At 35.7% G+C, this 27,096-nt stretch overlaps 1 protein-coding gene across 4 annotated transcripts in view; it reads right to left on the reverse strand.

Annotated features, from left to right (window-relative positions):
• LOC114344933 (uncharacterized) overlaps window positions 1-27,096 on the reverse strand; it is a 1,261,996-nt gene that overhangs the window by 322,614 nt on the left and 912,286 nt on the right. The gene's annotated exons all lie outside the window — the stretch shown is intronic.

Raw genomic sequence — 27,096 nt, forward strand, 5'->3', positions numbered from 1 at the left:
TGCTGCCTTGTAGTTAGATGCTGAACCATCAAAGGCTAGAGGAAGAAAACCTTGACAACAAATCACCCGGTCCTCCAGGTTGGGGGTTGAGGCATTGGGCTAACTCCTCAATACTCAGAAAAATGTAGAAATGTTAAAAAGCCAAATCTACAGCCTCGGAACGGATGGAATAAAACACGACGACTTAAGCTACGAAAATGGATCAAGAATATAGGAACATGGAACGTACAGGGTCTCTCTACAAAAATCAATGAAGTAATGCATGAAACAAAGAAGCTCAATATGGACATAGTGGTGTTAACAAAAACCAAGAAAAAAGGTACAGGGTCAGAAAACTTAGGACATTACGACCATTTCTATAGCGGCATATCAAAAGAAAAAAGAGCACAACAAGGAGTCTCAATAATTATTCGTAAAAGCTTAAGAAGATATATCACCACTTGGGAAACCATAGATGAAAGACTAATTAAAATAAACCTGAATATACATGGTCATAAACTAACAATAATAGGTGTATATGCAGTTAACGACGATGCACTGGTTAACAAGAAAATAGAATTCTACGAGAAACTAAACCGAGAAATAACATCGATAGGATATACGAGGGAATTAATCTTGCTTGGAGATTTTAATGGCAGGGTCGGAAACAAAAAACACTGTAAAATAGTTGGTCCTTACGGAGAAAACATAACAAATGACAATGGGACCAGACTCATCACAATATGCGAACAGAACCAGCTCCGTATTACAAATGGATTCTATCAACATCGAGAAGTACATAAATACACCTGGGGACAGAGAACAAGGAATCTAAAATCTATAATAGATTACTTGATTGTACGCCAAAGATCAAATCTTAAAATCTACGACGTAAGAGCTTATAGAGGTGCAGTTTGTGGAAGCGATCACCACTTCTTAAAAGCAAAAATAATGTTTTTAAGAAGATGCCAGAAGGAACAACCAGTAGTTCGCTCAGAGATGGCAGAAGATGTAAGATATAATCTTATAAGCCTCGAACAAGATAGTGTAAAAATATTGTATCAAAACAGACTGAACGAGAAGCTTGAAAACATAAATTTCAATAACATCGAAGACCACTACAATTACATTAAAGAAAGTATTCACTCTGCAGCAAAAGAAGCCCTTGGATATTACGAAAAGAAAAACAAAAATACTCCATACTGGTGGGATGAAGAAATAGACACAGCGATAAAACAAAAGAAACAAAAGTATGAACACTATTTAAGTGCAAAAACAGATACCAATTGGTCTAATTACAAAAACCATCAAGCAAAGGTAAGACAAATGATAAGACAGAAAAAAAATGAATCCTGGGATCAAAACTGTCAAAAAATAAATACGTATATAGGAGGAACCAGAAGTACAGAAAGCTGGAAACTTATTAAATCTCTTAGGACCACCGACAAGAAAAAAGATTTAATCTCACCAATTTCGTTAGAAACATGGGACATGTACTTCAGTAAACTGTTGCAAGAAGATCGAAGAGAATTCAAAATAAAAGAAAATAACCAAAACATACGCGTCGAAGCATCTCCTATAAGAATCACGAAAAAGGAAGTAAAGGATATCTGTACTTCACTCAAAAACAAAAAAGCACCCGGACCTGGCAATATACCCTCAGAACTAATAAAATATGGAACTGAAAAACTATATGAACACCTGACAATGCTCTTTCAAAACTGCATAAACAAAGTAGAGGTTCCAGCTGAATTTAAAACCTCTACCATTTCAACTTTACATAAAAAAGGAAACAAACAAAACTGCGACAATTACCGTGGAATAGCAGTTACTAGTACCATTAGTAAAATCTATGGGAAAATGATCAAAAATAGAATAGAAAGAGAATACACTGATATGGAGGCAGAAGAACAGGCGGGTTTTAGAGCTGGTAGATCGACCATAGACCACCTTTTTTGTATCACTCAACTTATAGAAAAAAAGGTTGCTGTAGATCAAGAAGTCCACTTTTTGTTTGTTGATCTAAAAAAGGCCTACGATAGCATCCCCCAAAACAAGTTATGGAACACTCTAAGACAAACGAACATCAACTCAAATCTCATAACAGCAGTGGAAAAACTATATGATAACGCCAACGCCAAAGTTAAAATAGGAACGAATGTTTCCAAAGGTTTTGTAGTAGACAAAGGACTGAAGCAGGGATGCTGCCTATCGCCGACACTTTTCAAAATATATCTGGAACAAGCATTAAAACTTTGGAAGCGGAAGTGCAGCGGCATGGGTATACAATTAAATAATAACAACCTGTACACTTTATGTTTTGCTGATGATCAAATTGTGATTGCCAACGATTATGACGATCTGGAATACATGACTCGGAAATTAATCGAAGAGTACAAAAAATGGGGATTAGAAGTTAACATAGAGAAAACAATGTACATGAACATCGGTGGCAACGAACAGAATCTAGTTTTAAACGACGGACAACACATTAAGTACAACAATAAATATTCTTATTTAGGAGTAGAAATCACGGACGACGGCAAATCAGATCAGGCTATAAAAAAACGAAACACTCAAGGTAGAAGGGCCATATCTCAACTAAATAGTATTATTTGGGATCAACATACATCCAAAAAAAATAAACATCGAATATACAACACTATTATAAAGAGCATAGTAATGTATGGAAGTGACGTGTGGCAGTTAAAGACAACTACTGAAAGAACACTACAAGCCACGGAGATGGACTACTGGAGACGTGCCGCAGGAAAATCAAAACTCGAAAGAATTAATAACGAACGTATACGAGAGATTATGGGAGTCACACATACGATTGTCGAAGATATAAGAGTACAACAACTAAAGTGGTATGGACATGTGCAGAGAATGCCAGAACACCGTCTGCCAAAACAGATTCTAGATTGGTCACCACATGGTAAGAGAAAAAGAGGCCGACCCAGAAAGAGCTGGAGAGAAGGAATAGACAGAGAGATCCGAGAGAGAGGTTTAGACGAAGACCTTTGGGAAGATAGAGATGCATGGAGATTGGGCATCGCAAGACGTCGGAGGACGTTTTAAACCGATTATATATATATACTTTAAAAATGAAGGTATATAACTCTTGAGAAGAATTAATATTTTTTAACAAACTTGGTATACGACTCATAATATTTGACATCTGATTCTTTCATTTTGAGTTTTAGGACGTGCAAGTTTTTATCAATAATACATTTTTCCCTAAACTGAATAAAAAAGTTTCCATATGATTCCAAGGTTTTAAGACATACTGATATTGTTTTCCTGATATTATAAAATACTTGTTAATATCTACTGTATATATAAACTAAAGCTAATAGTGTAGTTTAACATTCAGTTGAGTCCACGATTATTTACCCGTGCGTCATTAATACCTGACGAGATAAAACACATACTTTTGATCTAGCATCATTCTCTTCCACGCATGAAACTAAAGACAAACCAGCTACCGCCTGTTATTAAGTAAAAACACATGTTTTTTTATGAACGCACTAGACTAACTCTATTGCGCACAATAGAGAAAAAATTTTCTAGAGGATTTTGGTTCAGAAAAGATGTTAAAAGATATGACACATTATATTATTTTTGAAGTTCCTCCCACAAACATAAAACTGACAAAATGGTCCACTGAAAGCCGTGTAGACAGTGAATATTATTTCTCTCTCTTTTTGATTTTCAAAAACTTTAATTTTTTAAAATATTCTAAACCTGCTTTTAAGTTTTCAGTTGACTTGCTTAAAACAATATTTGCTGTTAAGACCATCAAAAATATGATTTATAATTTTCAAAAATTCGGCAGTAAGAGAAGCCGTTTTGGTGTGTAACTGCCCTACAGACATTGCTGTTGATATTGCTGAGGCAATTGAGTTGGAAAAAATTTGTGCTGCTAATTTTACACGCATTTTTTGAAAATTATTAGGGTTTATATGAACGTTTGTCATTTTCACCATGCATCGTGCTCTCACACTGGTTCTATCGATGTTGTATGTGTATTCAATATCTTGCCACGATATTTGTTTAGAATCGGCAAAAAACGTCAACTTTTTGTTAAGAAATTTCTTAGACTTTTTAATAAGTGGGGTGTATCGAACACAGTGAAAATCCTCTGATTTCCTATTTCTATTGCAGGCTGATCCTTACATGCGCCTAACAGCTTAAATAAAGCTCTATTATTAGATGCTTGATCACACAACACTTTTGGTATATACCCAATATTTTGTAATTTTGAAACAACTTCAACTACAATGTTTTTTAAGTTGTCGCTATGTATTGGACCACCTGTAGCAAGCCGCGTAGCCTTATGTAGCAAGCTGCGCATCATGAAAACCAGACCTGTGTTGGCAAGTTTGTTTGTTCTGTTCTTCCTAAAGCACCTAAATCTTGAAACCCTTCTATAATGTCATCTAATTTATTGTACTCCAATTGTTTTTTCAAAGAAATTTCATCAAACATTAACACACAAATTTTTCCCACTCATCCATTGTCTCTACTTTTTTCTTCAACTTGTCAATTAAAGAAATGTTTAAACCAGTTCTTAATTTTATGACACGCAACCAAGTTTGAATTGTTTTTAGTGAAGGTAAGATAAAGTTAAGAGATCTAATTAAAAAATTTTAACAACTAGGAGACTTATAATAAATGGCCAGAGCTAAATCCTTTTCATTGTGACTGGATTGTGAACGAGTTTTGTGTGAAAACTGCATATTAACAAAAAGTGTGCACGTATATGCTTTTATTTTCTAACAGTACCTCTATCATGAATTTGGTTGCCGATTTTCTGTTTTTTGTTGTTCTTCTACAACGCTGACTGTTCTTCTGACGGCACTTCTTCTTTAAAGCATTTACTTGATACTCCAATTTTTTTACCTTCTCCGTCAATTTAGTTTCAAGTTTTGTGGGCAAATTAATATCAAAACTGGAAATATCACTGAGACTACTACTTGATCTCTTAGGCGATGGAGTTGACCTAACCATACAATCGCCACTTGTAGATTTTTTACGTTTCGTACCGCAATAAACGTATGTAGAGCATAATACTGGTGGGGTATCACCTAAAATAGGTAATCATTGAAATGTATGTGTAATAATTTTAATTAAAGCAAAACAAGCATCTCCGTTATTTCTGGAGTGATACTAACAACGCATTCATATTTAAAAAAAATCTCTTTTGATTTAATTGTATAAAAAATATATAAATCACTCAATAGCAACTGATTTTATATAAAATATATTTTAATAGTATTATTCTCATTGACAAAGCGCATTAGGCAAACATAAAAATATTTCCAAAGTTGAGTACTCACCTAAATCAGTTGCTAACTGTGCAAATTTTAGAGGAACAGCATTTTTCCTTAATAACTTTGTATGGCCACTTTGGTAAATATGTTCCACTGCATAATGATGCTGGCAAATTACCCTCTGTTTCAGGTCACTGATATCCATCAATATAATATCAATATTTCCGCAGTTTTTTTGCCAAATTTTTGTGCGCTCTACTAGTCCGTTCTTTAACGGTAAAATATTGCAAAATCTCTAAATTTTAAAGAACCGCTTGGATTGACATGAAATTTGGCATACACATAGCTAACAAGTCAAAGAAAAAAAGTGATATTGTGCCAATATGTGCTTTTGCCCTGGGGGTGGTTTTCACCCCCTCTTGGGGGTGAAAAAATATTCGTCCAAAGAAAGTCAGGAAATGGATAAACTGGCTAATTTTAAGTAACTTTTGTTCTATAGAGTTTTTTCACCAAGTCAATACTTTTCGAGTTATTCGGCAGTGACTATGTTCATTTTTTCAACAAAATAACCACGCTTTTAGACGGTTTTTCGCAAATAACTCAAATAGTAAGTATTTTGTCGAAAAAACATTCTTAGCAAAAATATAGCCTGTAAAAAATTTAAAAAAATGGTGTATATATCACCTCTCTACACCTAGTAGAAACAGAGTTATAGCTAATGAAAAATAGGTTCATATTCGTCAAATTCCAAATGGAGTATTTTAACGTGAAATAACGAAAAATGAAGCGCATTTCGGGGAAAACTCATTACAACTTATTTAAAGTGTTTAAAAATCTTCATTTTTATTTTACAAAAAAAAATTCTAGCATCAAAATTAAACAAGTTACGCTCAAAATAAAGTTAGTCCCTTTTGGTTTTGGTAAAAAAAATCGAGAAAATCACCCCCTAATTAGCATCTTAAATGAACTTAATCGTTACGACTTCACAAGTTTCTTGACTTGTGTATATATTGTTTATATGATCTGTAAGTTTCATCGGTTCAAAGTCCTTATTATAGAAAGTTGAACGAGTCACTGATCACGAATGTATGCAAATTTAGAAACACCAAATCTTAATCAATTTTTGTCTAACAGAAAAACAAAAAAATACATGATATTCAGAAAAGCAAATCTGACTATTTTTGTTTTTCGAGATTTTTGGTATCTCTAACAATTTTTAAGTTATTTTGAAAAAAAATCATATTTTTCAAAATTTAAATTTTTAAAAATTTTACTTTACAGATCATATAAACACAACATAAGTAAAATAATTTTTGGAGCGGTGACGATTAATTTCATTTAAGTTGCTAATAAGGGGGTGGTCCTCCCGATTTTTTTTACAAAAACACAAGGGACCAACTTTATTTTGAGCGTAACTTGCTTAAATTTAATGTTAGAAACTTTTTGTAAAAACAAAAATAAAGCTTTTTTTAAACACTTTAAAAAAGTTATAATGGGTTTTCCCCAAAAAGTGCTTAATTTTTTGGATATTTCTCGTCGAAATATTCTATTTGAAATTTGGTGAATATGAATCTATTTTTCATTGGCTATAACTCTGGTTCTACGAGATCCAGAGACCTAACGCGTACAATATTTTTTTTTTACTTTTTTATAGGCTATATTTTTGCTAAGAACGTTTTCTTCGACAAAATACTTATAGGTCTGGATCCCGCGTATGAAAAAAAAGTTGATTAATAGCAAGCTGAAAATTTGTTAATAGCTTAAGGGTGTCTAGTCGGACAAACTTTGATATATGGGAACACTGGAACAGGGGCAGTTTTAATTGTGGAACAGCTTAAAAATTTGGAACGGTCAGACCACGAAAACGGCACATTTATTTTGTCCGACAGAACAGACTTAAACTCTCCGAACAGAGATTAAACTCTCATGCAAAGATCAGACTGCTATTTATCACCTGTCATAATTCTCTAATAGAACTAATAGAATAATAAAGCTGTATAGAACAAAAGTTACTTAAAATTAGTCAGTTTACCCATTTCCGGACTTATTTTGGACATATATTTTTTCACCCAAAAGAGGGGGTGAAAATCACCCCCAGGGAAAAAGCACACATCGGCACAATATCACTTTTTCTCTTTGACATGTAAGCTATACGTATGCCAAATTTCATGTCAATCCAAGCGGTTCTTTAAAATTTAGACCAAAAACCGTGAAAGAATGGATACGTCTTTCAGGGGAAATTTAAAGAAAGATATATTATTATTTGTTCCATCGTTTCTTTCAAAACATCCCGCGTAAACACACTTATGCGTTACAGAGGCCATTTTATCTAAAATATGAGTCATTTTTTTTAATTTTGCTATAACTTGTCACAACACTTGTCACAGATAATACACCTATAGGGTAAGTTCGGCCCTGACACTACTCCTACCTCCTCGCAAGTCGGAGAGAGAATGAGAAATCTCGATACGGTTTTCGAGTAGCGTCATCTAGTTGTTGATACGTCTTTCGGTTACCAAGAGGTGAGCTATCTAGAGGAATATTTATAATCAATGGTAAAAGTTAAACCGATCTGAATTATTTTTTCTGTGTTTGAAGAGGGGGTGAGGGCCGATTCAGAACCGGTGTAGTTTGTGAGTTTTGACTACCCATAAGCCAGCTATACGCTGTGAGCTCGTACGTAGAGGGGATATTTACAAATGCGCGAGCGCCAGTAGTGGCAAGTCTGTAAACGTTTACCGGAAATTTGACATAAATGTCAAAGTGATTAATTTAAAATTAAAATTAAAAACATTAATTATAAAAAATATTAGTTGGTCAAAGCTGTGATATATATTTTTACCTTAAATATACTTACGTTTTAAATACTGAATTTAAGTTTTTTTAATGTTCCGTAATATGTAATTCTAAATTATTAATCTATTAATCTTAGCGCCATCTACACGATAATTGTGAAAGTATCCGAAGTAAGAAATTCATATTTTATCAATAGAACGTCAAAATGATTAGCAAAATCTTAAATCGATTACAATTTAATTACTTTTTTGCGTTGTAAATATTAAGCGATAACAATTAAATAATAAATTTAAAAATTACCGGTGAAAGTTGAATTAGTAATCCGCCAGGAGCGACACCAGCGAAGCTCAGAGCGTATAGGACTTGGTAGGTACAAAACGGCATATTTTTTGGCGGTATATATCTTCGGCTCGAGAAGAGACAGGAGAACAGTAAATACACCAAATCAATAACGTTGAGTTAAGCTTTCAAATGGTGTCTAAGCTGTCAGGATCAGACATACACACGGCTCAGTATAGCCGAAAAACTGAAAAACTAAACTTTGAAAATGATGGTTTTTCGACAATTACTCAAAATTTCAACCTACGAATTACGCCAATAACTGAGCGTTTGTAGAAGGACTCTAGACGAATCTAACGGTGTATACCTTATATCCGGCAAAATTCGAATTTTTACGTTATAGGCTTCATAAGTATGATCAAATCTATTTCTTATGGAAAAAACAGTTTTTCAAGCTCAATAATTCCTGTAATAGCTTCAGTTATCATACTTGACCTTAGATGCATAAGATACTACTTGTCAATACGTTTCAAACTCATGTTTAGTGAACAAAATCGGTTAAGCCGTTTAGAAGTTATTCAGCTACAAAAGTATAATCCAATTAACGATTATTCCCTAAATGGTTTATGTCGTTGTAGTGGTTACGACGCTAATTTGATCTGGCAACGGGCAATCCAAGTTCATTTCCGGCCATCCCAATATTTTTTTCAATGTATTTCGAATATAAAAAAAAATCTAGTGTACATTCGATGGACATTAGGTCATTTGGAAGATAATGCGACAAAGGCGACCATTTATAAAGCTTAACGTGTAATCGAGAAACATTGCATTCAACTTTATACATTTAATTTATAAATAATTTTAAAAAAGTCCTGATGCAAAAATAAAAAACCGCTAAACGCCGTAAAAATGAGTGGCGCATACAATATTCCAGCTACAAAAGATCTGATATGAATATTACGTGGCGCGAAAATGTATTTTCATTTTGATGCAAAACAAAATTCTAGTTTTATTTTAAAAAATGTTTTCATAATATTTGCTAAATTTGAAGTAAACGCGCCACAAAAGAGTTTCAAAATTCAAACTGTATCAAAGTTACTCTTTTGTGGCGCGTTTTACTTCAAATTGGGCAAATATTATGAAAAACTCTTTTAAAATAAAACTAGAATTTTGTTTTGCATCAAAATGAAAATACATTTTCGCGCCACGTAATATTCGTATCAGATCTTTTGTAGCTGGAATATTGTATGCGCCACTCATTTTTACGGCGTTTAGCGGTTTTTTATTCTTGATATATTATAAAGTAAGGGTTTTTTTACCTACTGTACAAACTGTTAACTAGCAAAATTGGTGGATACGACTAAATTTATCCGTTATACGAGAGATTTTCAGACAGCAGTAAAATGTATTTTAAATTAAATAAATTACATAAATAAATTAAATTAGAAATTACATACTTTTTGTTTCAATTAATTTAATTAAATTTTTTTGGACACCCTTTATAGAATAGAGAATTGAATAACCTTTCAAATGAGCTATCACACGACCCCTATTCTAATTTTAAAAAATTATCGATTACGTCATCATGCCCAGGTAGATGACGTCACTAGTACGATTATATGCCAAAATATTATAATTTAAAAATAAAAATCTACCTGTTTCGGGATTTATCTCCAAAATTGCCCATTTTCGTGAAAATGAATTTATTCCAAACCAAACGTCCTCACTGCAGATATATACTCAACTAAACTTATATGGAATCAATATGTATTTGAAACCTGCAGCTTTTGGAAGCTGTAGGTGTAAATATTTTAGTTGAAATGATGAGAAGAAGAGTTGCCGTGCCCAAGGACTATATAGCAGGAGGAAGTTACGTGATCCCGAGTTAAAGAGGCAGAACAAGATTGATCACGTAAATTGGTGTCTTCAGCACCAAAAACATTGGAAATTCGTGTACATATAGGGCGAGGAAAACAAGCAAGAACGGAAACTGCTACAATTGTTCATAAATTATAAAAGTAGAAGGGTCATGTTCTGGGGAGGAATAATGATCGGTAAAAAATCCTTTAATTTTCATCCAACCAACTTTAATAGCTCGCAGGTATGTTGATTTGGTTCTAGAACCTGTAGTTAGGCTCCTGAGAGATGCGATTGAGAAAATTTAATTTAGCATTAATTCGCTTAAAATAATAAAAAATATCGGATGATTCCATATAAGTTTGGTTGAGTGTATATGTATACAAGAATAAAAAACCGCTAAACGCCGTAAAAATGAGTGGCGCATACAATATTCCAGCTACAAAAGATCTGATATGAATATTATGTGGCGCGAAAATGTATTTTCATTTTGATACAAATACATATTATTGTCATAATATTTGCCCAATTTGAAGTAAAACGCGCCACAAAAGAGTAAGTTTCATACAGTTTGAATTTTGAAACTTTTTTGTGGCGCGTTTACTTCAAATTTAGCAAATATTATGAAAAAAATATTTTAAAATAAAACTAGAATTTTGTTTTGCATCAAAATGAAAATACATTTTCGCGCCACGTAATATTCATATCAGATCTTTTGTAGCTGGAATATTGTATGCGCCACTCATTTTTACGGCGTTTAGCGGTTTTTTATTCTTGTATATATTTACATTTAACGTAGCTATACAGACATGTACCAAACATTTTAAATAATTAGAATGAATTGAATTTAAATAGATGCTTGAATTTAAGCTAAAATCTTTATATAGATAACACATAATTATTTGAAGACAGGTAAAAAACAGTTTCGGTTGCAATAATATATCAACGTCCTACCCCAACATTCCACACAATTAAGTCAATGTCACCAAAACACAACACGTTTGCAGGATTTGTATTTCATAACAGCTGCTACTAGTCTCCGTGAGTAATCGTAGTATCACATTTATTATTTAAAAACAAGGTGGGTCGGAATCATTGAAAAAATAAACAACACCACTTTAACAGCGTATATTATTATTTAATTCTTAATTAACGCAATAAAAACAAAAAATAAAAACATTCTTAGAAAATGGAAGCCGTATATGTGAAACAGGCTGATATCGGAGCGGAAATATTTAAACTTGTAACCAATACCAAGAAGGATTCTGCTTCTCGAAAGAATCAGCAATATGTTAAAGAGCGTCACGAAAAGTTGGAGGAGTAATGGATTAAATTTCAACACAACCACGAAAAATTGCAAGATGGAGGGTCGTCGAAAGACAAATACTTTGAAACAAAATACTACGATCAGGTCCTTAGGACTTATATTGAGGGTAAAACCCTGTTGGAAGAATATGGAAGAAACCTGAAAAGAGGAAAAGCACCAAAAGCAAGGGAGATACAGATAAGGAAACAAAGAATCGAGGAATTACTACGACAAGAAAACGAACAAGATTTGCAGGAGGATGAAGAACTGCAGTTAGAGTTAAAAGAACACATGGCAAAAGTAAATGCACTCATGATCGAAGCAATAGTAAATGAGGGGCTAGACTTTTTGGATAATGGAGAAGTAGAGAGAATAAATCAACTAAGGAGTACAGTCAGGGAAACTTTAAAGAAATTACGGCCAGGAATGCAACGGCCAGACAGCACACAAAGGAGAGATGGTGTGACATTACCGCAGGTGAAAATCCCTGTGTATGGAGGATACGAGACGTGGAGAACTTTCCACGATCTGTTCACTAAAGTAATACATGAAAACGACCAGTTATCAAAAGCAGAAAAAATGCAGTACCTAAAAACTCAAGTAAGAGGGGAAGCCAACAGAATGATACAACACTTACACATATCCGAGGCCAACTACGAAGTGGCCTGGAACATGTTAAAAGAAAGATAGAAAACCCGAGGATGATATTGTTTAAACTGATAGACAGGATGCTACTAGCGCAGGAAGTAAAGGAAGCTTCCGCAAGAGCACTGAAATCACTACATGACACCTTCCATGAGTGTCTGGAAGCCATAGGAGGATTAGGAACAGACACGGAAGCGTGGAGCCCATTGATAGCCCGAATAAGCATAACAAAATGGGTTAATGAAACAAGGAGACTATACGAAAACCACATCGGAGACCTAAGGCAATACATCGACTCACAAGAGCGTTGTCACAGTAGCAAAAATTCGAGTTGGGGTTCGAATTACTTTCTCATGCGGCTTAGTCTCCTGACTTGGCCCCCTCCGATTATTAAGTGTTCCCAAATCTGAAGAAATGACTCGTAAATAAAAAAATCAGCTGAGATAATTGAAGAAAAAAATAACTATTTTTCAGAGCTTTCAGAATCGTATTATGCGCACGGCATCGACATAAAAAATTTGTAAAACCGTTAAAATCGCTGTATTGAACATATTGAATAAAATTAAAGAATTTTCATGAAAACATGTTTTTCATGAAAATATGTCTACTTTTATAGGACGCACTTCAGCAGTTCACAAAAAAAGCTTACAGACTTTCTAATGCTTTATGCTAAGTAGCAAAAATAACAAAAATTTTATTACTCATGAAGAAGATCAAGCAGCTAAATTTAAAGTAAAATCATTAGATGGCATATAAATAGATATGTAATAATGGAATAGAAGTTGATATCCACTTCTGAACCCACCTCAGAAGAAGTGGACGAAATAGAGTAATTGGGAGTCCTTCAAAGGTCACCTGAGCACTCAGAACCTAGTACCAGTGCATGCAGCTGCGATAATATTAAAGAGAAATCCGACAAAAGAATTGAGAGGGAACTCTGGACCAAATATCAAAAACCAGTGTAACCTAACACTTCCAGCTTCATATTAATAATAGAAAATCACCGAAAGACAAATATGTAATGTAAAGAATTAATATCTCAATATTCCAGTCTACTAAACAATAACGACTGGAAAAACATTAAAGTCTTTATTCAAGTCGTATATTCAAAAAATAAGACAAGTAGAGTAATAAATGGATAATTAAAAATTGCGAGAAACAGTGCAAGAAAATTATTTAATAGACCCGAAGACAAAACAAAAATTAATGTGCTAAATAAAAGTATTGATTCGTTACTGCAGAACTAGAACTGTTATATGGAGCTATACTAGTCTGGATCGGTGTAAATTAAATGAGAAAGAAAATAATATTTTTTTTTTTATTTAAACAATATAAATACACCTAATCTACAAGATTAATCAGTATTTTTTTCTTTAACCTAATTTCCCTAAAAAATGTTTGTAAACTAGATGTCACCTGGTCCATCCTAGCTTTTTTTTACATGAAATGTCTACTTCTTTGTTGTGGCTACACAGCACAGCACTGACTCTGCTTTTCACTAATTGCTCACGTATTTGTTGTGGCTACAATACAATGCACAACACTAACTAAGCCCGGCACAACTTCACACATTACACGAGCTCGAACGGTTTAGTCCTCTTGAGCCTTCGCATCTGGGGTTCGTTGACAAGAAGCTGAAGTGCTTCATGATTGGGATGCTTATGGAGCCTGTCTTCATGTCTCCTGGCGACTTTCTTGATTTCATTTGGAATAGATTCGATTTTAAGATCTCTACGCAAATCGTCGTTCCGAACATACCAAGGAGCACATACAATATTCCTTAATATTCGGTTCTGGAGCGTTTCTAAATTTCGGTAATTACTTTTTTTGGTACAGCCCCATAATTGTAGGCCATAGGTCCACACCGGTTTCAATATCTGTTTGTAAATTAGTACTTTGTTCTGGATGGAAAGTTGAGAGTACCTACCTATTAGCCAATACATATTTTTGTACTTTATCTTCATCTGTTCAGTTTTCTTTTTAACGTGCTCCTTCCATTTTAGTTTGACGTCGAGATTTAAACCCAGGTATTTCGCTGTTTTTTTATTAGGAACAACGTTGTTGTTTAGGATAATTGGAAGATTATTGATTTTCTTGTTAGTGAAGTTAATATGAACTGACTTCTGTTCATTAAACTTTATACGCCATTTTTTGGACCAGCCTTCTATACCATTAATTGCATTTTGTAAGTTAATCGTAGATTCCTCTATAGTTGCTCCTATTGTCATGACTGCTGTATCATCAGCAAATGTGGCCAGTTGGATGTTTTCCCTCTCCGGAATGTCAGATGTGTACAAAAGGTATAGTATTGGTCCAAGAACGCTACCTTGTGGAACCCCTGCATTTATTTGCTTTAACTCAGAGTACTCGTTTTCCATTTTAACTCTAAATGTTCGCTGGTGTAGGTATGACTTCAATATTTCAACGAGTTGCATAGGAAATATTCTCTTTAGCTTCATTAACAGACCGTCGTGCCATACTTTGTCAAATGCTTTTGCAATATCCAGGAATACTGCCGAACAAATTTTGTCCCCTTCCAGTGCTTTTTCTATTTCAGTTACTATTCGATGGATCTGGTCAATTGTGGAGTGTTTATCACGAAATCCAAATTGATGAGTTGGAATAATATTTTTTTGTTCAATTATATGGTTCATTCTTCGTAGTAGTAATTTTTCAAACACCTTTGAGATTATGGATAGTAAGGAGATTGGCCTGTATGATGTTAATTCATGGTTATCTTGTCCTACTTTTGGTATCATTATAACCTCTGCAGTTTTCCAAAGGATGGGAACATATCTAAGCCTAAAGGATGCATTTATTAGTGTAGTAAGCTTTACTATGGCTTTTCTAGGTAATTTTTTTAGTATCTCACCATTGATCAGGTCAAACCCAGGCGCTTTTTTTGTATTGATGTTTTTGATTAATTTTTGAACTTCTTTTGTAGTAGTCAGTTGTATGTTAACAGAATCAAAAGCTACTGGTTCATCGTCTACATGAGTTTCCCCAGGGTTTGGCTGAAATATGTTTTCTAAATAATCAGCGAACGCATCCACTTTCTCTTTGGGATTTAACGCATCCACTTTATAGTCTGGATCGGTGTAAATTAAATGAGAAAGAAAATAATATAATAAACACACTTTAAGAGCAGATAGAGAAAATATATGGATTATCAGAAGGTTCAAACGGCAGAATTATCAACGATAAACAAGAAACAGTCAACGAGATAATGATTCTGGACCAACTGTTTTATTATAATTAGTGGTACGGAATTTTCGTTTTTACGAAATAGATGCGAATTTCGGCGAAATTTTGAACATAAATGCGATAAATGTGAAATATGGAGTTTTTGTTTATTTCCGCGAAATACCTGCAGGTGCCCAACTCGCCCGTAAATAAGTAGGTAGTTACGTAGTAAATAAGGCATGGAAAGATTTTACGGAAAGTTTTCTATTGTACATAATTTTTGAAAGGTTGTTTATTTTTCTAACACGTGTTGAAACAGAAGGAACTTTCATTGTTCATCATTAAATAGATAAAGATAAGATAAGGAATTGATATTTTTCAATGTTGATTCTTTGAGAAATATAAATAATCTGACTGTTGTTATCTGCATTTCGGTCTTTTGTATTGGTAAAAATCTAAGTAGGAATAAAAGTCGGCTAATTCTTATTTTCTAAACATATAAATTAGTCAAACAGGACAATCAGTGCTCATTCCGTCAATTTTTATTAAGAACATGGTCTATCAAAAAAGTTTTCATAGTAACATAAAGTTACTTAAAGTATCCCCTAAAATGGGACGCCCTAAAACAATTTTGAGTGATCGAGTCAAAGAATTTGCAACAGATGACCTATATCTGTGTGACACAAGACACAATTGCTACACAGTGCAGTTTTCCGTCATTTGCTAAAGCAGCATTACAGAGCATTTGGAGTCCAACGAACAGCGTAGACGCAGAACGATTCTTCAGCACATATAATATTGTAGTGACAGATCGAAGAACAGCTCTTAAAGAGTCGAATGTCGAAATTACAACGATGCTAGCTTTTACTTAATGTTTTCTGTTGTTTTACTCGTAGTTAAAAATAAATGCGAAATTTTGTAATTATAAAAAAAGTAAATGCGAAATTCATGTTTTTGTTTGCGAAAATTCCGTACCCCTAATTATAATTAGTTATAAAATAGCTTCAATGGGGAAAAGCTGTAAGCTTAGACCAAACACCAGTAGGGGGCATCCAATTAATTGAGGAAAAAAATTAAATGTATAACAATATTCACTTCATTTACTGAAAAGGCATTGTCCCGCAAGAATGGTTGAAATCACAATAGCCCTACAAAAAGACAAGCGCTTAAAACTGATAAGACCATTGAACAATAAGCATGTAAGCTACCTTTTAAACACATTCTCAAAAATAATCCATAACACAAGGATTGTTAGGAAATTCTTTTATAGACTTCAGGCAACAAATTCTCCTGATCATGTTTAAAAAACGTACGGAATGTACTAAATAAACAAATATATTTATCATTTAAAAATATATACCCTTATACTATAACATAATTCTAACGTTGAATATATAATGCTTTCCTGTGGAGTATACAAAGGATGGTCCTGTTTTTCCCGCACGCTGCCTTGTTTAGTCTTCTTTGTCGTGTAATTCGTTAAATTCTATCCTCTTATGTCACGGCTTCAGGAAGCAGTGGATATATGCAGTGAACGGGAGGCCTATGTCGAACAGTGAACGAACGGAGCCTTTTCGCGTTTATCATGTAGAGAAGTCACTTGTCAAAAACTGGACATATGTAATCGTATTCAATTTGTTAAATACTGTCACATAATATGTCATACACCTCTGTGCGTTAATCCATTTTATTTCTACAATTTTAAGGTGCTATTACATGCCGCCATTTTGATTTGTCTACAGCCGCATTCTGCCCGTTAAATCCCATCGTTTGAGGCGCTGTACGTCACGATTGGATCAATTGTAGCGAAGCTGCATGACTAAGGCCCTTTTAACATGTTGCTGTATTTGATTTTTCTGTGCCATTTTATATTATTTGTCAAATACTATTATTTGAGGTGCTGAACATCACGATTGGACCAATAGGACCGTAGATACAAGACTAAGGCCCTTTTGACATGCTGCTGTATTTGATTTTTCTATGTCATTGTATTCTATTTGACAAATCCAGTTATTTGAGGTGCTGTACTCCACGATTGGACCAATAGGAGCGAAGATACGTAAATAAGGCCCTTTTGGCATGTTGCTGTAATTGATTATTCTGTGTCATTGTATTCTGTTCGTTTAACCCTATCATTTGAGTTGCTGTATGTCACGATTGGACCAATAGGACCGAAGATACATAACAAAGGCCCTTTTGACTTGTTGCTGTATTTGATTTGTTTGTGTCAAATTTGATTCTATTTATGAAGTCCTATTATTTAAGATGCTGTACGTCACGATTGGACTAATAGGACCGAAGATACGCTACTAAGGCCCTTTTGACATGCTGTTGTATTTGATTTTTCTATGTCATTGTATTCTGTTTGTCAAATCCTATCATTTGAGGTGCTATACATCACGATTGGACTAACAGGACCGAAGATACATAACTAAGGCCTTTTTGACATGCTGCTGTGTTTTGATTTTTCTGTGTCATTGTCTTCTATGATGCCTAAGGCATGTCTATGATATGCCTTATTTTTAAACAAAACAAGTAATTGGACTTCGTAAGTCCTAGGTTTTCACACAAAGTAATCGAAAGTAGAACTGGAAGACGATATTTGATTTTACGTGAAACTTTGCGTGGATTGATATACAAATTTACTAATTTTGAGTTATTTTTACTAAACTTGACATTTGTCACCTCATTTGTAATTCTACCCGGTATAATGGCGGAGGAGTTATATTGGCGGTCGTACGAACCGACAGAAAGATTGCCTAGGTCAAATATCTCACCTTTAGTACCATCCTTGGATTATAAGCTTTCATTTGACACCTCATTTATCACTCTAGCTGGTATAATGATGGAGGAGTTATATTCGCGGTCGTACGAACCGACGGAAAGACAGCCTAGGTCAAATATCTCACCTTTAGTACCATCCTTGGATTATAAGCTTTCATTTGACACCTCATTTGTCATTCTACCTGGTATAATGATCGAGGAGTTATATTCGCGGTCGGACAGACCGACGGACAGACCGCCAAGGTCAAATATCTCACCTTTAGTACCATCCTTGTATTATTAGCTTTCATTTGACACCTCATTTGTCATTCTACCTGGTATAATGACGGAGGAGTTATATTCCCGGTCGTACGGACCGACGGAAGGACAGCCTGGGTCAAATATTTCACCTTTAGTACCATCGTTGGATTATAATCTTTTATTTGACACCTCATTTATCATTCAAGCTGGTATAATAATGGAGGAGTTATATTCGCGGTCGGAGGGGCCGACGCACAGACCGCCTAAGTCAAATATGTCACCTTTAGTACCATCCTTGGATTATAAGCTTTCATTTGACACCTCATTTGTAATTCTACCTGGTATAATGATCGAGGAGTTATATTCGCGGTCGGACAGACCGACGGACAGACCGCCAAGGTCAAATATCTCACCTTTAGTACCATCCTTGGATTATCAGCTTTCATTTGACACCTCATTTGTCATTCTACCTGGTATAATGATCGAGGAGTTATATTCGCGGTCGGACAGACCGCCAAGGTCAAATATCTCACCTTTAGTACCATCCTTGGATTATCAGCTTTCATTTGACACCTGATTTGTCATTCTACCTGGTATAATGACGGAGGAGTTATATTCCCGGTCGTACGGACCGACGGACAGACCGCCTAGGTCAAATATCACACCTTTAGTACCATCCTTGGATTATCAGCTTTCATTTGACACCTCATTTGTCATTCTACCTGGTATAATGACAAAGAAGTTATATTCGCGGTCGTACGGACCGAAGGAAAGACAGCCTAGGTCAAATATCTCACCTTTAGTACCATCCTTGGATCATAAGCTTTCATCTGACACCTCATTTATCATTCAAGCTGGTATAATGATGGAGGAGTTATATTCGCGGTCGTACGAACCGACGGAAAGACAGCCTAGGTCAAATATCTCACCTTTAGTACCATCCTTGGATTATAAGCTTTCACTTGACACCTCATTTGTCATTCTACCTGGTATAATGATCGAGGAGTTATATTCGCGGTCGGACAGACCGACGGACAGACAGCCAAGGTCAAATATCTCACCTTTAGTACCATCCTTGGATTATCAGCTTTCATTTGACACCTCATTTGTCATTCTACCTTGTATAATGACGGAGGAGTTATATTCCCGGTCGTACGGACCGACGGAAGGACAGCCTGGGTCAAATATCTCACCTTTAGTACCATCCTTGGATTATCAGCTTTCATTTGACACCTCATTTTTCATTCTATCTGGTATAATGACGGAGAAGTTATATTCGCGGTCGTACGGACCGAGGGAAAGACAGCCTAGGTCAAATATCTCACCTTTAGTACCATCCTTGGATTATAATCTTTTATTTGACACCTCATTTATCATTCAAGCTGGTAGTTATATTCGCGGTCGGAGGGGCCGACGCACAGACCGCCCAAGTCAAATATGTCAACTTTAGTACCATCCTTGGATTATAAGCTTTCATTTGACACCTCATTTGTCATTCTACCTGGTATAATGACGGAGGAGTTATATTCGCAGTCGTACGGACCGACGGAAAGACAGCCTAGGTCAAATATCTCACCTTTAGTACCATCCTTGGATTATAAGCATTTATTTGACACCTCATTTATCATTCAAGCTTGTATAATAATGGAGGAGTTATATTCGCGGTCGGAGGGGCCGACGCACAGACCGCCCAAGTCAAATATGTCAACTTTAGTACCATCCTTGGATTATAAGCTTTTATTTGACACCTCATTTGTCATTCTACCTGGTATAATGACGGAGAAGTTATATTCGCGGTCGTACGGACCGACGGAAAGACAGCCTAGGTCAAATATCTCACCTTTAGTACCATCCTTGGATTATAAGCATTTATTTGACACCTCATTTATCATTCAAGCTTGTATAATAATGGAGGAGTTATATTCGCGGTCGGAGGGACCGACGCACAGACCGCATAAGTCAAATATGTCAACTTTAGTACCATCCTTGGATTATAAGCTTTCATTTGACACCTCATTTGTCATTCTACCTGGTATAATGATCGAGGAGTTATATTCGCGGTCGGACAGACCGACGGACAGACCGCCAAGGTCAAATATCTCACCTTTAGTACCATCCTTGGATTATTAGCTTTCATTTGACACCTCATTTGTCATTCTACCTGGTATAATGACGGAGGAGTTATATTCCCGGTCGTACGGACCGACGGAAGGACAGCCTGGGTCAAATATTTCACCTTTAGTACCATCGTTGGATTATAATCTTTTATTTGACACCTCATTTATCATTCAAGCTGGTATAATAATGGAGGAGTTATATTCGCGGTCGGAGGGGCCGACGCACAGACCGCCTAAGTCAAATATGTCACCTTTAGTACCATCCTTGGATTATAAGCTTTCATTTGACACCTCATTTGTAATTCTACCTGGTATAATGATCGAGGAGTTATATTCGCGGTCGGACAGACCGACGGACAGACCGCCAAGGTCAAATATCTCACCTTTAGTACCATCCTTGGATTATCAGCTTTCATTTGACACCTCATTTGTCATTCTACCTGGTATAATGATCGAGGAGTTATATTCGCGGTCGGACAGACCGCCAAGGTCAAATATCTCACCTTTAGTACCATCCTTGGATTATCAGCTTTCATTTGACACCTGATTTGTCATTCTACCTGGTATAATGACGGAGGAGTTATGTTCCACCGTTGCTAAAGTCTACCCGTTATTAGCCGGCCGGAGAAGTTCGGAAGAAATAATACGATATTTCCTTCACCTGAGCTTTATTTTAAGAACTTTACTTTACTTATACAAAAAATACAACAACTGAAAACGTGAACAACAAACATTTCTGTCTTGAAAAAAGAGATTGACTTTTTTAGGTTATGATAGTCTTCTTCTTTTTTACATAATGCTTCACAGGTGATCCGCGGCGCGAAATCAATCCGAATTTGATTTTCTAACATTCTCCCACCTGAGAAACGGATCAACCATGAAACATTTCTCATTAAAACTAGAAAATAAATTTACAAATTACAAGTAACGAGCTGGCTTCTTAGTAACACGTCCACTACGCGTAATTTTCGCATCGGGTACTCTGCTTTTAGATATCACTCCCGAACGCGTTTCATCTTGATGAACTTCAAATTGCTGAGACTGGTTGTCATCTAAGTTCTCAACATCAGGAAAATCTATGGAATCACCCTCACGTTCCAAGAGAAACAGTCGCTGCACTGGTCGTAGAAGTTCACCTCGTGACGTTTTGACTCTTACTAAACGTGTACTTCCATCTTTACCGGGTAAAAGTTCCATGACCCTTCCAATAGGCCACTCAATACGCTTAGCATTGTCGTTTTCTACTAAAACAATATCTCCCATCTTTACGCTCAAATTTATTCCTTTGTGATACCTAAGTTTTAGTTGACCAAGATATTCTAGTCTAAACCTTGCACGTAATTGTTCGCGTAGACGTTGTGTGTTTCGAGCACTACGCGAGAGTGAAGTATTGTCTATCAAATCACAGTCTGGCATTTCACATCCCGCTAAGTCACGCAGAAACATGGCCGGAGACATAGCTATCAAATCGTTCGGGTCATTAGAAATGTAAGTTATTGGTCGAGAATTCACCACTGCCTCACAATCGCAAATTAATGTTAAAAGTTCTTCATAGTGAAGACTTGAGTGTCCCAATACTCGACGTAATAAGTTCTTTACTATACCAATAAGTCTTTCAAAAAAACCGCCCCACCACGACGCACTAGGGGGATTAAACTTCCATTTTATACGTTGCGTTGATGAATCCCGCGCGATTAAGTCCCAGTCTATATTAGCGAATGCATTTTCCGCACCGCGGAAATTCGTACCATTATCACTATAAAGTATTTTAGGCCGGCCCCGTCTAGCAACGAACCGACGTAGAACTTGCAAAAAGGCCATTGTAGAGAGCGACAAAGTAAGCTCCATATGCACCGCTCGATAAACTGCACACGTGAACAAGCATATCCACGCTTTTTCACCACTTTTGAGGTATAGTGGACCGGCAAATCAACACCTGTGATTTCGAAGGGGACAGCATCTCTTACTCTATCCTCTGGCAACGGAGGTGTTTGTACAACGTAGGGCTTAGAATCAAACCTTTTACAAATTGAACATTTTTTAATAACAGACTTAACAGTGCGTCGGCCACCTAGCAACCAATAATTTTCACGCAGCTGGGCTAATAAACTTTGGGTTCCTATATGACATAAACTTCTATGCTTATCCATAATGAGAGCATGAACAGCGCTATGCTTGGCAGGTAAGACAACTGGAAATCTATAATCTAAGGTATCTTCTCTATTGGCTATTCTTGATTTCAGACGTATTACCCCCCTTTTGTCATAAAATGGATTAAGACATTTTATCTTCTCATCGTTCAACCCTTTAAAACTTTCTTGTTGAATTATCTTGAAAATAAACTCTTCGCCTTTGCTCAATTCTTCTACAGTTAATTCACCTTTCATTTTTTGATCTGAATGCTTTAAATTGTAAGCTAGTCTGAAAATATATGCTATCATACGAATAGTTTTGGTAAATTTACTAAAGTAAGATAAGTGCCAAAAATCAACGGGATTTTCATTAACAAGGGTTGTTACCACTTTCTTCTTATATTCTTTAGCAATTTCTTCTTCATTTACCTCCAAAACTTGAGTCGGCCAATTTTCTTTGGGTTGGTATAACCATCTAGGTCCCTCATTTTGACTCAAAAAGTGTTTTAGGATCACAACCACGAGATGGTAGATCTGCCGGATTCAGCACACCTGGAAGATGGTGCCACTGATCTGTAGAACTTAATTCTCTTATTTCACGAACCCTATTCCAAACAAATGGACCCCACTCATCTTGCCTTTGAATCCAGGAAATGACAGTTAAAGAATCACTCCAAAAATATTTCTCATAACAATCTCCACTGAAGTTTTCTTCTACCTGACTATAAAGCCTAGCTGCAATAATTGCACCCATTAACTCTAGACGTGGAATGGTTAGCTTTCTTAACGGCGCAACTCTGGACTTCGCAGCTAGCAGGTGTACTGAAACCTTGTCGCCTCTTTTAATTCTACAAAAAACCACAGCTGCATATGCAAGCTGACTAGCATCACAAAAGGTATGAATGCTAGTTTCTTCTGAAGCAGTTCCAAATGATATCCAACGAGGAATCTCAATGTTAAAGAGGTATGGTAACTCAGCAACCCAATGTTTAAACCTATCCGAGACTTCATCACTAACAGGATCATCCCAGGGTGTTTGTTTCTCCCATAACTGCTGTAACAACAATTTAGGTATCAAAGTGGTTGGAGCAGTAAAACCTATGGGATCAAATATTTTTTGTGCCATGGAAAGAAGTTTTCTTTTTGTCACAATGGAAAGATCTGGTTCCAAAGAATCGCTGTTAATTTTCAAAACGTCTCCTTTGGTGAACCACTTAAGACCCAGAACCATTACATAAAAATTATCACTGTCGGAGTTTCCAGAAAACTCCCACCCTCGTAAATCAAACTGCGCATCAGACATTGCAGAAACCGCTTCCCTAATAAAAGTGTTTAAACTCTCTCGGTTGGTCATGCTACAAATGCAATTATCTACGTAGAAGCTTTTGGCTAAACGCTCAATGGTTTCCTGTGAATATTTAGCATTAGGTAAAGAACAATTTTCGAGGCATTTCGCCAGGTGGTAATCAATGGTAGCCCCAAGTAAGAACGGACTACAATTCACACCAAAGACTACTCTTTTGTGTCTTAATACAATTTCTTCACCGTTATCATTGAGCCATAAAAACTTTAAAAATTCGCTATCATTTTTATTGACACTTATTTGCAAAAAAGCCTTCTTAATATCAGAGACAACTCCAATTTCAAATTTACGAAATTTAAGACGCAAAAGTGGAATACTTTCAATCAGATTTGGTCCCTTTTCAAGGCACTGATTAAGTGAAGGTTTATTTTTCTCTCTAGCTGAGGCGTCAAACACTGGCCTCACAGCGGTCGTAGATCCCTCCTTTAACACAGGTCGATGGGGTAAAAAATGTCCAGTGGTGGAGTCACTATTTGTTTTTTCTATTATTTTCAAATTTTCCCATTCCTGAAATACTTCATTATAACGAGAAAAGAGATTATCTCTTTTGAGCTTGGACACGACCGAATGTAAACGACGTTTTGCCACATTAAAATTAGCTGGTAATGACGGATGCCCTTCCAGCCAAGGAAGTCCAACCTCGTATCTGCCTTCTTGGTTTATGATTACAGTTTGTAAAAATAACTCCTTCGCTGCCAATGCCAATTGCTCCTTGGACTTCTTCTCACTAGGCTCCTGAATCCCCAAAACATCCAACTCCCACAGTTCAGTAATGGATGGATTAACAAATAAACTTAAACAAGTCATATTAGCTTGTGACACTGGGCTTGTATTTGCAGATTTCCCCATTATTGTCCATCCAAAGTATGTTTCAACAGCTACAAGTCCACTAGGTAATATATGACGCCTCCCTGTATAAAAAATGTCAGCAACATTTAACCCCAATAAAAGTTCAATCGGACCACTACCTTCCGTATCAGATAATTCAATATTTAAAGACTTTAATTCCTGAGTCCATGGACCATAAATAGCTGAAGGTATTTCGTTGCAAATATACGACTGATCTAAAACTTCCATATTATAAGTGTAGTCTCCATGACTTGCTAAAACATCATAACAAAAGTGTGTACTATTTGATTCAGTACCTCCAAAAAGACAATGAACGATTTTTTCCCTTCGTTTGGCTTCCAAACCCAAAGCTGAAGCTACAGACTTCAAAAGATACGACCTCTGTGAACCACTGTCAATTAAGGCTCTCACAACACAAGTACCATTAGGACCCTTTAGATTAACTCGAACAGTTTGCATAAAAACATGAGTGTGAGTAAAATTACTTAAAGTTTGGTCCTTTGGAGTATTATCAACATTTTGTTTATCTGTCAGATCAGGAAATTTTCTGGTAGAAAGGTTAGGACACATAAGTGGAACATGGGATTTGCTGCATAAAATACATCTTAAACGTGTGCGACATTTCCTCGCCTGATGACCCCCCTTCAAACAAAAGAAACATGCCTTATGTTTAGACAAACAATTTTTCTTTTCTTCTAGATTCATTTTCTGTGCCTTAAAACAAGAAGTGCTCTCATGTGCTCCATCACAAAACAAACATTTGACAACATCTGTACTATTTAACAAACCAGCAGCAGTGTAAAATAAAGGTTCCCTCTTGACATTGCGTTTACGAACATGTTCGCTATCAGATTTCAAATTTAAGTTACTAAAATTCTGTGCTAAACCAAAACCATCGCTAGCTAAAGATATTTTTTGTTCATTTTCTACCTCAGATCTCAAAAAACTCATAAGGTTGACTAGTTTCAATTCCAAAGTTGTGTCTTTATTCATATTAGAATTCAAAGAAAGATTTGATCCTAAATTACGATCAGCCGAGCTTGCTGTATTGCAAAAACTAGATCTCTGCCAAATTCTCAAAATATCCTGTGGCAAACAGGATTCAATCAATGGATACAATATTGCGGCATATTTATCCGAGGTTATCCCTAAAGTATCTAAAGCTCTCAACTGTGTTTCAATGCTGTCATATAACAGAGATAATTCTAACTTTTGAGTAGCCATAGAGTTTTCTAAAACTAACTTAAGTAACTCTCTAACATAAATTTCTATCTGAAGATCCTCCCTGCCAAACCTAGTCTGCATGCACTCTATAATCTTTTGATAATTATCAGCTACCATAGGAAAACTTGTAACAAGTTGTCGAGCCCTACTGCCTTCAACAGTGGCTTGTATCAAATATTCTATTTTATCACATTTATCTATGAATGAATCATCATGAATCTTTTTGAACTGTGACCAAAAAGGTAGCCATCCCTTTATATTTCCATCATAACGCTTAAACTGAATAGAGGGCAACTTAAATCTACGCTTACCTTTTAATTCTTCTTCTGAACTTACTGAGTTACCAGAGTCATCAACCACTTTCACTTCATTACGAGCATTTACCAGCCTTTTAAATAACATGTGTAACTCTGTAAACCTCATTTTGTATCCATCGCAGTCTTCCATCTCAGCAAGAAGGTTCTCTTCAGTGGCTTCAACCAACATTTCACTATAAATCTCATTGTCTGCTACCTGTAGTTCAGTATACTTCAATTCAAAACACGTCCAATCTGTTTCAATTGCATCAAAATCGGGCTCACTTCTTTTAAACAAAGAGTACAAACGATTGCCTGCCTTTGTAAAACTTGTTCTCAGCACTTTTCTATGCTTCTTTTTTGCTTCAATCTCAGCCATTTTAAATCTTTAATTTGTTGCCCCTTGGCTGACTGTATTTCTCTCGACTTCACTAAACTGTTTTTTTTCTCGTAAATCAATAATTATGTACGTAAAATACCAACAAAAGTTCCAACAAACTCACGTGTCCTCTGTCACGGTCGCCAAAAATGTTCCACCGTTGCTAAAGTCTACCCGTTATTAGCCGGCCGGAGAAGTTCGGAAGAAATAATACGATATTTCCTTCACCTGAGCTTTATTTTAAGAACTTTACTTTACTTATACAAAAAATACAACAACTGAAAACGTGAACAACAAACATTTCTGTTTTGAAAAAAGAGATTGACTTTTTTGGTTATGATAGTCTTCTTCTTTTTTACATAATGCTTCACAGGTGATCCGCGGCGCGAAA

Source organism: Diabrotica virgifera, chromosome 8 (genome assembly GCF_917563875.1).
Source record: "Diabrotica virgifera virgifera chromosome 8, PGI_DIABVI_V3a".
Taxonomy (NCBI): domain Eukaryota; kingdom Metazoa; phylum Arthropoda; class Insecta; order Coleoptera; family Chrysomelidae; genus Diabrotica; species Diabrotica virgifera.